The following is a 15,116-nucleotide window of genomic DNA, read 5'->3' as shown; positions in this document are numbered from 1 at the left end:
GACGAGTAAGTGATACGTTAGGGTTACGATTTCTACACTCAACTTTGCCGTTGGTGTTGATGGGAATCCACAACCTTGTTACTTCCGCTATTTTGGATTGAGATAATAGTATTTACGTTACTTTTACATGTGATTTACCTCTGTTATAAATCCTTAAGTACTGTGTGTGTCGGCATACCGATCCAGGGATGACACTTAAGCACAGAGACTTGATCCATTCGGGTCGGGTCACTACAAGATGGTATCAGAGCACATGTTGACTGTAGGACGTGCCCCTAGAAATTGGCAAGCTCATAGCAAAGATTTTTCTCTACAACTTTCCCTTTCAAAAAGATCTTTTACCTCTCTTCTCTTCTGAGCTTATTCAAAAATTCCCTTTAGTGAGACCATACCCCTTTCCCCTTTTGACCACACAAAGATTCGACTGATGAGACCACTCCAAGAAGCACAAGATATCGGACAACTAAGACCACTTTGAAATGAAGAGTATTTTCCGTGCATCTGAATAATGGAAACTACAGCGGTTGAAGACCGAAGACAAGTAGAATTTGAAGGCTCTGAAGAATTCCCGGATTTGTATGACCTAGGAAGGCTACCCTTATGGAACTTGGTAGACTATGGAAGTTGTCAATACCCGAGATCAAGGTGTATCGGAGAAAGACTGAAACAAGGAGCATGAGAACTCGAAGTTTTGTCAAAGAAAACCCTAAGGCAGGAGATATCAACTATGGAATGATAGCTCATGGGAATGACAAGAGCAGAAACACGGTTATCCGTGATGTCATCGCCCGCTGATGCTATTGTCACCGTGCTGAGTTAAGGATGCATTTCTTCAGAATGGATTTGATGGAAGAAGGCTGATGGAGCACCTATTAGTAAGATGAAGTTTTAACCTTAGCCGGTGTATCACCAGGATCTGGAGTAGTACATCAAGAAGTTTAAGGTGGAGCTCCATGAAGCCGTATTAGACAAGGAAGCATTTCGTGAAGAACTCAGGAACCAAAAGCTGAAAGTAGCCAAGCTGGAGGAGCTACAACCTCGAGATACCGGAGATTTGTCAGGAACTGAAGGACAGTAGGACCATGGCTCATGCCAAGGATGTTGAAACCCAGAAGTTTGGAATGCAACTCCAGAATATTAAAGGACGTCAAGAGAGACTTCGCATCAACAGAGTTGATCTGGCAAAAGAACTTGAGAAAGACAAGCATGATCGGAAGAAGCCATTGGAGGCATGAACAAGACTTGAAGAGTTTGGAGACGTTGAAGATTTGTTGACCTTTAGAAGACCAAACCCCTGTTATATACCTACGTTAGATGCGACGTTTGTGAGCTGTCATTTGTTTGATATTTTTCCGACAGCCACAGATAAAATCTGTCTTTTAAAACCATTGTTTGTATTGTGTGTATCCCTCTCCCTCTCTCCTATCGTACCCCAAACCCACGTGGACCCAATAGAGGATGAATGGAGATGAGCTTGTATTTTCTGGACCGATGAGTTAGTTGGAGACAGACCGATGGATTCAGAACATGGAGGATCACATGGAGAATAACCCTATAGTCGGAAAGGATATGAGCCAGCATGCTCTTCAGTGCTTTGAAAGAGGTGCTGCTACTTGGTGGAGGATGTACCAAACCATCAATGGATGGCAAGGAGTAACCACTTGGAAAGAATTTAAGTTAACTTTGCCAAAGTCTCAGTTTGTGTCCCAGAAGTTGAAGCCTTATGAAAAGGATATGAAGAAACCTTGTGCATGCAAGATTTCTGGAGAAATAGGACACACCCATAAAGAACACAAGGCTGAATGCCCTAATTGTGAAGGAAGTCACCCAGTTGAAGAATGCCCAACTAGGAAGATTACTTGTTTCTTGTGTGAAGGGACTACCCACTATCCTGCTCAGTGCCACATTTACCCCATGGTACAATGAACCATCCAGCAGAAGAAAGAAGAAATGAAAGGAGCCCTCATGGAAATTTTAGAAGAAGCTGTGATGGAGGGCACACCTAAAGAAGACCCGAGTAAACCCTGCACTAAGTCTTGCTATTCATGTGGAGAAGAAGGTCACTGTTTGACACGAGAAAAACATCTAGAGACTCCGGGGAGAAGGGAGTGTGTTTCTCTCAGACGCCGGGAAAAGAAAATTGAGTATGCGGGCGTGCCAGTGTACGGTAGTAGACAAAGAAAAAGAGATACGGGAACATGTATTTCATTAATCTCATTGGAGAAATAAAATTACAATATCCCATAAAAAAGGTGCGCTCCGTGGCCTACTAGCACGGCCAAGCTGGCTGTGGCGATTGCGTGATCTCCTGGTTCCCGGGGCCTCGGAAGGCTCCCGGTTAATTACTCCCGCGGGTTGCTCCGCGGGATACCTCCGATTGAGCTGTGTGGTCGTCTTCGTCGTCTTCGCTTCGCATTCTCCATGCATGATGATGGTGATGTGTGTGTGGGCGGCGGCAGAGCCTGTGTCCTCGTCGGTACACGCGCCGCGTGTAGCGTAGCCTTTGCGGTGGTCACGCTCGCCCTCGCCGTCGTGCCTCGTCGGTCTTGGCGGTGTTGGAGGAGTTGTTGTGAGTTGTTGTTGGGGTAGCATGGATCAAGCTCGACTCGGATTTCTCGACGACCAGTAGCTTCTTGGAGTGTACAAGGGTCTATGCCCTGCGGGAGTAATTGTTGATGGAGACCAGTGTCGGTATATGACCGTCGCGTTGCTCGCGCCAGCATGGCCTGAGTGGTCGACACCTCGTCCCGACCAGACGCCGTATCTATTTTTTTTCTTCCGTAAAACAGTTTGGCCCTAATTTTTCAAATAGCCATAACTTTTTACTCGTTTGTTCAAATCCAATGAAACCAACGCCCACTTCTTCGTTATGATCCTCTCTATCCAGTAATCCAACCCAAACATGTTTTTGAAATTTTGAAATTTCGAATTTAGATCAGATTTAAATTCAAACTTCGTTTGATCATAACTTGAGTTTCGTAACTCCGTTTGAGTTGATTCTTTTTGCAAAACGAAGCTCTTGACCTAAACTTTCTGATAAGGCCAAATTCATATAATTTTGGTACTGTTAGAACTTGTTTTATGTTGCAAGAGTTATTTGCTTGGTTTTGATGTTTTCCGAATTGTCTTCTTCGATCTTTCTGATTTTTTGAGTGATTGCTTATGTGTGGTTACTGTTGCTTGATTACGATAGATTGACCGGAGTGTGACGAGTAGATCTATCAAGAGTTTTGAGTGCGAATCATCTTCATCAACATTGCAGGCAAGTTCACACTTTGATCATATCCCCTTTCATACCTAGTTTTTATGCATTAGTTTCACCCTCAAACATTGTATGAGTAGGATTGATAACATGTGGGTATTGGGAAGTAGTTGATGAGGTAGGAACCTATTGCCCTGCATTCAAACCTTGGGAGTTATTATTACGTTATGCTTACATTGCCATGCTATGCTCGTAGACGTGGATTGGGTTTGAGAGTATTTCATGACAGATGTGAGATTGTTAATTAATGGTTCAACTTAAGGTGGCAACTTTAATACACATATGGGTGGATTGCTAGGGGCACCCTGGGGATATACCAGTGGACTTGCCCGGACACCTAGGGAAATACCAGTGTTGTCCTAGGAGATCCCGGGGATATATCGTGTGATCATCCTACGGTCCGCCACCCAGACTCAAAGGGATCATAAGATTATTCATGCTAGAAACTTCCATGTGCAGCCACAAGCTATTATGGGCTCTAGCATAGTTGATTAAGTCGTGTGAACTCTTACAGTGGTAGACTAGTAGATGTAGGGGTTGTAGGTGGAACGGTCTACCCATCGTAAGGTGCAAACGCTTCTGAAAGACTATGTCTCGGTCATCCGTTTCTCAAACACCTTGTAGTGCGAGAAATCCAACGGAGGAGATCGGGTCTTGTGGGGAAAAGTGCGCAAACCTCTGCAGAGTGTACAAACTAATCATGATTAGCCGTGTCCCCGGTTATGGACATCTTGAGTCTCTGGTACTTGAATTATCCTGTTGATCTCATCACGTTACTTTAAATTAAGTTTGTTGGGTTTAATGATGTTATTTAATTGGGATTGAGAATGCTGTCAACCATTCTCAATGTTCAACAACCACCATGATAGTTAAATAAAATTTATTACTTTGTAGTAGGGAAAAATTGGCTTTTCGCAAAAACTATAACCATAGAGCTTTTCCACCAGCCAAATATGCATGTAGTGATAGCCTTTGTTCATCATTCTCTATGGTGTGAATTTGCCAATACATTCAATGTACTGACCCTTTGTGGCTGCAACGTCTCATGTTGCAGGATTTCTTACGACGAGTAAGTGATACGTTAGGGTTACGATTTCTACACTCAACTTTGCCGTTGGTGTTGATGGGAATCCACAACCTTGTTACTTCCGCTATTTTGGATTGAGATAATAGTATTTACGTTACTTTTACATGTGATTTACCTCTGTTATAAATCCTTAAGTACTGTGTGTGTCGGCATACCGATCCAGGGATGACACTTAAGCACAGAGACTTGATCCATTCGGGTCGGGTCACTACAAGATGGTATCAGAGCACATGTTGACTGTAGGACGTGCCCCTAGAAATTGGCAAGCTCATAGCAAAGATTTTTCTCTACAACTTTCCCTTTCAAAAAGATCTTTTACCTCTCTTCTCTTCTGAGCTTATTCAAAAATTCCCTTTAGTGAGACCATACCCCTTTCCCCTTTTGACCACACAAAGATTCGACTGATGAGACCACTCCAAGAAGCACAAGATATCGGACAACTAAGACCACTTTGAAATGAAGAGTATTTTCCGTGCATCTGAATAATGGAAACTACAGCGGTTGAAGACCGAAGACAAGTAGAATTTGAAGGCTCTGAAGAATTCCCGGATTTGTATGACCTAGGAAGGCTACCCTTATGGAACTTGGTAGACTATGGAAGTTGTCAATACCCGAGATCAAGGTGTATCGGAGAAAGACTGAAACAAGGAGCATGAGAACTCGAAGTTTTGTCAAAGAAAACCCTAAGGCAGGAGATATCAACTATGGAATGATAGCTCATGGGAATGACAAGAGCAGAAACACGGTTATCCGTGATGTCATCGCCCGCTGATGCTATTGTCACCGTGCTGAGTTAAGGATGCATTTCTTCAGAATGGATTTGATGGAAGAAGGCTGATGGAGCACCTATTAGTAAGATGAAGTTTTAACCTTAGCCGGTGTATCACCAGGATCTGGAGTAGTACATCAAGAAGTTTAAGGTGGAGCTCCATGAAGCCGTATTAGACAAGGAAGCATTTCGTGAAGAACTCAGGAACCAAAAGCTGAAAGTAGCCAAGCTGGAGGAGCTACAACCTCGAGATACCGGAGATTTGTCAGGAACTGAAGGACAGTAGGACCATGGCTCATGCCAAGGATGTTGAAACCCAGAAGTTTGGAATGCAACTCCAGAATATTAAAGGACGTCAAGAGAGACTTCGCATCAACAGAGTTGATCTGGCAAAAGAACTTGAGAAAGACAAGCATGATCGGAAGAAGCCATTGGAGGCATGAACAAGACTTGAAGAGTTTGGAGACGTTGAAGATTTGTTGACCTTTAGAAGACCAAACCCCTGTTATATACCTACGTTAGATGCGACGTTTGTGAGCTGTCATTTGTTTGATATTTTTCCGACAGCCACAGATAAAATCTGTCTTTTAAAACCATTGTTTGTATTGTGTGTATCCCTCTCCCTCTCTCCTATCGTACCCCAAACCCACGTGGACCCAATAGAGGATGAATGGAGATGAGCTTGTATTTTCTGGACCGATGAGTTAGTTGGAGACAGACCGATGGATTCAGAACATGGAGGATCACATGGAGAATAACCCTATAGTCGGAAAGGATATGAGCCAGCATGCTCTTCAGTGCTTTGAAAGAGGTGCTGCTACTTGGTGGAGGATGTACCAAACCATCAATGGATGGCAAGGAGTAACCACTTGGAAAGAATTTAAGTTAACTTTGCCAAAGTCTCAGTTTGTGTCCCAGAAGTTGAAGCCTTATGAAAAGGATATGAAGAAACCTTGTGCATGCAAGATTTCTGGAGAAATAGGACACACCCATAAAGAACACAAGGCTGAATGCCCTAATTGTGAAGGAAGTCACCCAGTTGAAGAATGCCCAACTAGGAAGATTACTTGTTTCTTGTGTGAAGGGACTACCCACTATCCTGCTCAGTGCCACATTTACCCCATGGTACAATGAACCATCCAGCAGAAGAAAGAAGAAATGAAAGGAGCCCTCATGGAAATTTTAGAAGAAGCTGTGATGGAGGGCACACCTAAAGAAGACCCGAGTAAACCCTGCACTAAGTCTTGCTATTCATGTGGAGAAGAAGGTCACTGTTTGACACGAGAAAAACATCTAGAGACTCCGGGGAGAAGGGAGTGTGTTTCTCTCAGACGCCGGGAAAAGAAAATTGAGTATGCGGGCGTGCCAGTGTACGGTAGTAGACAAAGAAAAAGAGATACGGGAACATGTATTTCATTAATCTCATTGGAGAAATAAAATTACAATATCCCATAAAAAAGGTGCGCTCCGTGGCCTACTAGCACGGCCAAGCTGGCTGTGGCGATTGCGTGATCTCCTGGTTCCCGGGGCCTCGGAAGGCTCCCGGTTAATTACTCCCGCGGGTTGCTCCGCGGGATACCTCCGATTGAGCTGTGTGGTCGTCTTCGTCGTCTTCGCTTCGCATTCTCCATGCATGATGATGGTGATGTGTGTGTGGGCGGCGGCAGAGCCTGTGTCCTCGTCGGTACACGCGCCGCGTGTAGCGTAGCCTTTGCGGTGGTCACGCTCGCCCTCGCCGTCGTGCCTCGTCGGTCTTGGCGGTGTTGGAGGAGTTGTTGTGAGTTGTTGTTGGGGTAGCATGGATCAAGCTCGACTCGGATTTCTCGACGACCAGTAGCTTCTTGGAGTGTACAAGGGTCTATGCCCTGCGGGAGTAATTGTTGATGGAGACCAGTGTCGGTATATGACCGTCGCGTTGCTCGCGCCAGCATGGCCTGAGTGGTCGACACCTCGTCCCGACCAGACGCCGTATCTATTTTTTTTCTTCCGTAAAACAGTTTGGCCCTAATTTTTCAAATAGCCATAACTTTTTACTCGTTTGTTCAAATCCAATGAAACCAACGCCCACTTCTTCGTTATGATCCTCTCTATCCAGTAATCCAACCCAAACATGTTTTTGAAATTTTGAAATTTCGAATTTAGATCAGATTTAAATTCAAACTTCGTTTGATCATAACTTGAGTTTCGTAACTCCGTTTGAGTTGATTCTTTTTGCAAAACGAAGCTCTTGACCTAAACTTTCTGATAAGGCCAAATTCATATAATTTTGGTACTGTTAGAACTTGTTTTATGTTGCAAGAGTTATTTGCTTGGTTTTGATGTTTTCCGAATTGTCTTCTTCGATCTTTCTGATTTTTTGAGTGATTGCTTATGTGTGGTTACTGTTGCTTGATTACGATAGATTGACCGGAGTGTGACGAGTAGATCTATCAAGAGTTTTGAGTGCGAATCATCTTCATCAACATTGCAGGCAAGTTCACACTTTGATCATATCCCCTTTCATACCTAGTTTTTATGCATTAGTTTCACCCTCAAACATTGTATGAGTAGGATTGATAACATGTGGGTATTGGGAAGTAGTTGATGAGGTAGGAACCTATTGCCCTGCATTCAAACCTTGGGAGTTATTATTACGTTATGCTTACATTGCCATGCTATGCTCGTAGACGTGGATTGGGTTTGAGAGTATTTCATGACAGATGTGAGATTGTTAATTAATGGTTCAACTTAAGGTGGCAACTTTAATACACATATGGGTGGATTGCTAGGGGCACCCTGGGGATATACCAGTGGACTTGCCCGGACACCTAGGGAAATACCAGTGTTGTCCTAGGAGATCCCGGGGATATATCGTGTGATCATCCTACGGTCCGCCACCCAGACTCAAAGGGATCATAAGATTATTCATGCTAGAAACTTCCATGTGCAGCCACAAGCTATTATGGGCTCTAGCATAGTTGATTAAGTCGTGTGAACTCTTACAGTGGTAGACTAGTAGATGTAGGGGTTGTAGGTGGAACGGTCTACCCATCGTAAGGTGCAAACGCTTCTGAAAGACTATGTCTCGGTCATCCGTTTCTCAAACACCTTGTAGTGCGAGAAATCCAACGGAGGAGATCGGGTCTTGTGGGGAAAAGTGCGCAAACCTCTGCAGAGTGTACAAACTAATCATGATTAGCCGTGTCCCCGGTTATGGACATCTTGAGTCTCTGGTACTTGAATTATCCTGTTGATCTCATCACGTTACTTTAAATTAAGTTTGTTGGGTTTAATGATGTTATTTAATTGGGATTGAGAATGCTGTCAACCATTCTCAATGTTCAACAACCACCATGATAGTTAAATAAAATTTATTACTTTGTAGTAGGGAAAAATTGGCTTTTCGCAAAAACTATAACCATAGAGCTTTTCCACCAGCCAAATATGCATGTAGTGATAGCCTTTGTTCATCATTCTCTATGGTGTGAATTTGCCAATACATTCAATGTACTGACCCTTTGTGGCTGCAACGTCTCATGTTGCAGGATTTCTTACGACGAGTAAGTGATACGTTAGGGTTACGATTTCTACACTCAACTTTGCCGTTGGTGTTGATGGGAATCCACAACCTTGTTACTTCCGCTATTTTGGATTGAGATAATAGTATTTACGTTACTTTTACATGTGATTTACCTCTGTTATAAATCCTTGAGTACTGTGTGTGTCGGCATACCGATCCAGGGATGACACTTAAGCACAGAGACTTGATCCATTCGGGTCGGGTCGCTACACGCGTCTTCACCGGCTCTGTGTCGTCCCCTTCCTAGGCCTCGCCGCCGTCCACCGCCCTGGTGCTCTCGTCGCGGCGTGGTCAACGTGGTCAAGGAACGACTTCCATCGGACGTGGACTGTACGTGGAGAGGCTGACAGCTGGGTCCACGGTCGCAGCAAGGAAAATAATGATTCCTCCACCTGACAGCCGGGACCCACCGGACGGGCCACTGTATTTCGCGAAAAAAACGTTTCCCCCTGACTGCTGGGACCCACCAGCTACATCTTCGCACGCAAGGAAGTGCGTCCGGGCAAAAAAAAACGATTCGCCCCCTGACTGCTGGGACCCACCAGCTACATCTTCATAGGCAAGGAAGTGCCTGACAGTCGGGACCCACCTGGTCGAAGCGTACGTAGCGTTGTCATTCTGGTCGCGAATGTGTACGTACATACTGGTCGATGTAGAGGCGCGCACGTGTCGTAGTAGAGGCGTGCACGTAGCATGTACACGTACGTACATCGGCCAGGGTGCAAGAAAGAAAATATGGCCACGTATGTGTACATACGGGCGGGGTCTCGAACGCCTACTCGCGCATACGTACGGCCAGGGCTCGTGTACATGGCTGGGTCGGAACGGAGAAACAGCATCATCGTCGTGTTCATGGGGAGGCAACGGAATGCATCGTGTTCATAGGGAGGCAACGGAATGCGTGGGAGCCAACCGGCTGGGTCGGAACGGAATGCGTGGTCGTGTTCATTGGGAGGGCTTGGACGGAACAGGCGATGGAAACGAGGCCTGGCGTACCGCACAACGGAGGAAACAGACCTCCTATGTTCGGAACGGGGTCCTGTTGATCGGGAGGGGTCTGGCGTACCGCAAAACGGAAGAAACGGACCTCCTACGATCGAAACGGGGTCCTGTTCATCGGGAGGGGTGTGGCGTACCGCAAAACGGACGAAACGGACTTGTGTTGGAGCGCTATGGTCGAAACGGGGGTCCTGTTCATCGGGAGGGGTGTGGCGTACCACAAAACGGGACTCCACGGGATACTGTTCATCTCCACCGTCGACCCCCTCCAGCCTCCACGAGCTATTGTTCATCCACCGTCGACCTCCTCCAGCCTCCACCTGCGACTGTTCATCCACGGGCTCCTGTTCATTCAGCCTCCACCGCGCGCTACTCCACCGGCTACTGTTCAACCAGCCCTCTCCACGGGCTCCTGTTCAACCACCCTTCCACGGGCTACTGTTCATCCCGCCCTCCACCGTTTACTGTTCATCCTGCCCTCCACGGGGTGGTCCTGTTCATCCAGCCCTCCACGAGGTCCTGTTCATCCAGCCCCAACCGGCTCGATCGATCGGGGTCCTGTTCATCCAGAGGCAACACCACGGGGTCCTGTTCATCCACCCCCACCGGGAACTGTTCATCCAACCCCCCCGCAACGCTCACTGTTCATCCAGAGGCAGCATCGATCGGCTTCAGTTAGCAGCAGTAGCGAAGGAATCGCTCGATCGGGTTCAGTTAACAGCCATCGATCGATCGCTCGGGTTCAGTAACGCGTAGCCTGCAGTGCAATCGCTCGGGTTCAGTTAGAGACCAACGCCTCGCTCGGGTTCAGTTAGAGCCAACGCCTCGCACACACGCGCGTACGTGTACGAGAGAAACGCGCATCGCTCGGCCCCCGACCTCCCACCGTAACCGGGAACTCCCGAAATTTTCCCCGCCCTCGCTTCTACCACGGTTTTTTCCATCATGGACGGCCCAAACAATGTCATGCATCTGCGTCTCCGGCCCGCCCAGGACGAAAAGCCCATTTTCTGTCATGATTTTTTGTCATATAAGTAGGAGCCCACCACATCTATGATGATACTGGGTTTTGTCACAATTATCGTCATAGAAGTGTCATATGTATGACAGAATTTTTTTCCGTTCGGCCCAAATTGTCACGGATGTGTCTTTTTTTGTAGTGCAACACACCCAATACAATGGCAAATTGTATAGATGCACTAGTTCGATGAAGAGATGGTGATAAAAATGTAATACGGATGGTAGAAATATATTTTTATAATCTGAATAAATAAAAATAGCAAGGTAGCAAATAGTATACGGGCACAAAAACGGTATTTCAATGCTTAAAAACAAGGCCTAGGGTCCGTACTTTTGCTAGTGCAATCTCTCAACAATGCTAACATAGTTGGATCATATGATTATCTCTCAAAGTGTAATGAAGAATCACTCCCGAGTTCCTATTAGCGGAGAACAAAAGATAGGAATTGTTTGTAGGGTACTAAACCACCTCAAAGCTACTCTTTTCGTTCGATCTATTCAAGAGTTTGTACTAAAATAACACAAAGCTATTTTTTCCGTTCGATCCATCCTAGAGTTTGTACTAGAATAAAACCAAAGCATATTCATATTCATAATACTCAATCCACACAAAGAACTACAAGAGTGCCCCAAGATTTCTACTGGAGAAACAAGGACAAGAACGTGCATCAACCCCTATGCATAGATTACCCCAATGTCACCGCAGGAATCCGCAAGTTGAGTGCCAAAACATATATCAAGTGAATCAATACTATACCCCATTATCACCACGAGTATTCAATTGCAAGACATATATCAAGTGTTCTCAAATCCATTAAATTATTCAATCCGATGACAACGAGATCTCAAAGGGAAAAACTCAATTCATCACAACAAGATAGAGAGGGGAAAACACCATATGATCTGACTATATTAACAGAGCCCATGATATAGATCACGAGAGAGGGAGAGAGATTAAACACATAGCTACTGGTACAAACCCTCAGCCCCGAGGGTGGACTACTCCCTCCTCATCGTGGTGGCCGCCGGAATGATGAATATGGCCACCGGAGATGATTTCCCCCTCCGGCAGGGTGCCGGAATGGGTCTAGATTGGTTTTTGGTGGCTACGGAGCCCTGCGGCGGTGGAACTTCTGATCTAGGTTAACCTCGAGGGGTTTCGTAATATTTGGGAATTTATAGTGCAAAGAAGGGGTACGGGAGGCCACCGAGGTGGGCATAACCCACCTGGGTGCGCCAGGGGGCCCTGCCGCGCCCTGGTGGGTTGTGCCCCCTTCGGGGTACCCCCCCAGGTGCAGCTCTGGCCCATTGGGCTCCTTCTGGTCCACAAAAAATCCATAAAAAGTTTCACGGTGTTTGGACTCCGTTTGATATTGATTTTCTGCGATGTAAAAAACAAGCAAAAAACAGCAAGTGGTACCGGGCACTGGGCCAATAGGTTAGTCCCAAAAAATGATATAAAGTTGCTATAAAATTATTGTCAAACATCCAAGAATGATAATATATTGGCATGAATACTTCATAAATTATAGATACGTTGGAGACGTATCATAGCTTTATGCAAAAAACTAAACTTAGAGCTTTCCACCAGCCAAATTGCTTGTACAAATAAGTTCATTATTCTTATGATGTGACTTGCAGTACATTCAATGTACTGACCTACACAGCAGCAACGTCTAATGTTGCAAGAATTTCTACGATGAGTAAGAGTTACTTTGTAGGGTTATGGTCTACACTCAACTTGCCGTTGGCGTTGATGGGACTCCACACCCGTTTTATTGTTTCTGCTGAGACTTATGAGGTATATATCAATTTTACGTTATTTATACATGTGATTGCACTTTGATATATACATCGATGTACTGTGCGTACCAGTATATTGATCTAGGGATGGCACAGATACACAGAGGCTTGATCGTTTGAGGTCGGGTCGCTACAGCTATGAAACAAATTACGGTTCATCGTAGCTACTATCAAATGGCAGTACTATTGGGAAACGTAACATGCAATTTCAAAAAAATTCCTATGCTCACGCAAGATCTACCTAGGAGATGCATAGCAACGAGAGGGGGCGAGTGTGTCTACGTACCCTCGTAGACCGATAGCGGAAGCGTTTGACAACGCGGTTGATGTAATCAAACTTCTTCTCATTTCGATCGATCAAGTATCGAACGTACGACACCTCCGAGTTCTGCACACGTTCAGCTCAATGACATCCCTCGAACTCTTGATCCATCAAAGTGTCGAGGAAGTAGATGAGTTTCGTCAGCACGCCGGCGTGGTGACGGTGATGGTGAAGTGATCCGCGCAGGGCTTCGCCTAAGCACTACGAAGATATGGCCGGAGGCGTAAACTGTGGAGGCACTAGTACGCGTTGGTGCTATACAAACGGTTTTTAACCCCTTTTCGCGACGGCATTTGGAACCGTCGCCTAGTGAGTGGCGGTGATAGGGGGTCCTTCCCACACGACCCGGAAACCGTCGGGGATAGGGTCCCTATAGTACCCCTACTCGTTTCTGCTCGCATTGCCATCGCAGTCGGTATTCTGTGGAGCTACGTTTATGATGCGCGGGCCATCACAAACGGTTCAATATTATAGAACGTGTATGATGCACGGCCCATCACAAACAATTCACTATTAATAAGATTAGCTAATCGTCATACGAGTGTCGGACAGGATTACGAAACGTCGAACCATCGTAACATCGTCGTACACGACAACTATCGCACACGCTATTATGTGGTGCAACATTTACGATGCATACTTCATTAGAAACAGTTCATGGTTGCGAATCGTTTCACGATAAGGCAACTAACATAAACATTTAGTTTGGCCACACCGTTTGTGATATTGTCTGACATCGCACACGCTTTGCAAACGGCAACTGTGTGTATGCTTGCACACGTTTCCTCTCTGTGAACCGTCTCGGATTATGGTGTATATTGCAAACATTTGTGTTTTACCAACCATGTGTGCCGTAATGACCTAGAGGGCATAATTTTGCCGTAATTTAATTGCTTCTATATCAAATTGTACCGGATTTGAATTTGAATTTGAATGTATGCTACAGCTTTATTCATATCCATTTGGTTCAAACAACCAATGCATTATTCGATTCATAGGTACATATGTTCAAGAATTATATAAGAACCAAATAAAGAATGATGAACCACAGTTGTATACTTGTACTATTAAAGACGGTAAATAAAGAGGCGAAATACATTCTGATTGCTGAACAAGGTGAAGCGGAATGCCCATATTGTGCCCTCCTCCATGTAGAAGGCACACACGACTCTAGTCCAACCCCTTGTGATGGACGACCGCCCATCCTTCACGGTCTTCATGAAAACATCTAGATAATCATCGTGTTCTGGTAGAAATACTTTAACCTTTGCATGCCCACCAATCATGTAGTTTGAGAGGTAATCTTGAGTAAACTGCTTTGGCAACCACTATAAAGGAAAAAGATTCAGACATTGTCATCTAACACAACTCATTATGGGCAGTAAAAAGAAGGCTGCAGAGTTCTTACTTACCATCCTGTAGTTCGTTGTTGTCTTGGATAAAGAGTAAACAAATAGTATAATTGCCATCTTTGGACCCATTTTATTAACAATCTTTATCAGCTTCCTCGCTTGATGCTGGTTCATCGATATCTCATTGCCCCATACACAGAAAGGGTCGAAGCGCGGATCTTTACCAATGACATATGTACCTAAAAGCACCAAGTTAATATTAGAAGCTAAACAGCAATTGCACAATGATGTAGTACACCACTCACTTATAATACTCCCTCCGTTCCTAAATATTTGTCTTTCTAGCGATTTCAACAAGTGACTACATACGGAGCAAAATGAGTGAATCTACACTCTAAAATGTGTCTATATACATCCGTATGTGGTAGTCCATTTGAATCTCTAAAAAGACAAATATTTAGAAACAGAGGGAGTATCTTATAACATCCAATATACTCACATATTAGATGAATTAACACCTTATATTATGGGCCGAAGGAGTTTAGTGCATTCTTACAAATTATCGGCTGATTAACTGCTGTTGTATCCATGTGTTACAGTTAGTTTGAGCTAGTTCGGGCTCAAATAGCCCTAAAGTATATCTAAACATGAGGGCTAGTTTGAGCTAGTTGCATCTATAACCCACCCAAAAAACTATCCAACCAAAGAGGTGCTAATTGGAGCTAGTTCTCCTAGTGCATTTATTGTCAATCTAACCCCCCCCCCCCTACACACACACTTTCAGTCGGCGGGCCAGAGAGGCATATCTCACCAAGATGGATCGTAAAACGGACCAAGAATAATCCACCTTGGTCGTACAACCTCTATCTTGTTATTGGTCAAAGTGATGGTCGTCCATGCGACCCCGGAGATGGGCTAGCTCGCTAATAATCACGCAAGTACC

This window comes from Triticum urartu, chromosome 5A, assembly GCF_056163025.1.
Source record: "Triticum urartu cultivar PI428250 chromosome 5A, HENAU_Tu73, whole genome shotgun sequence".
Lineage (NCBI taxonomy): Eukaryota > Viridiplantae > Streptophyta > Magnoliopsida > Poales > Poaceae > Triticum > Triticum urartu.
This window is presented reverse-complemented; position numbering follows the sequence as displayed.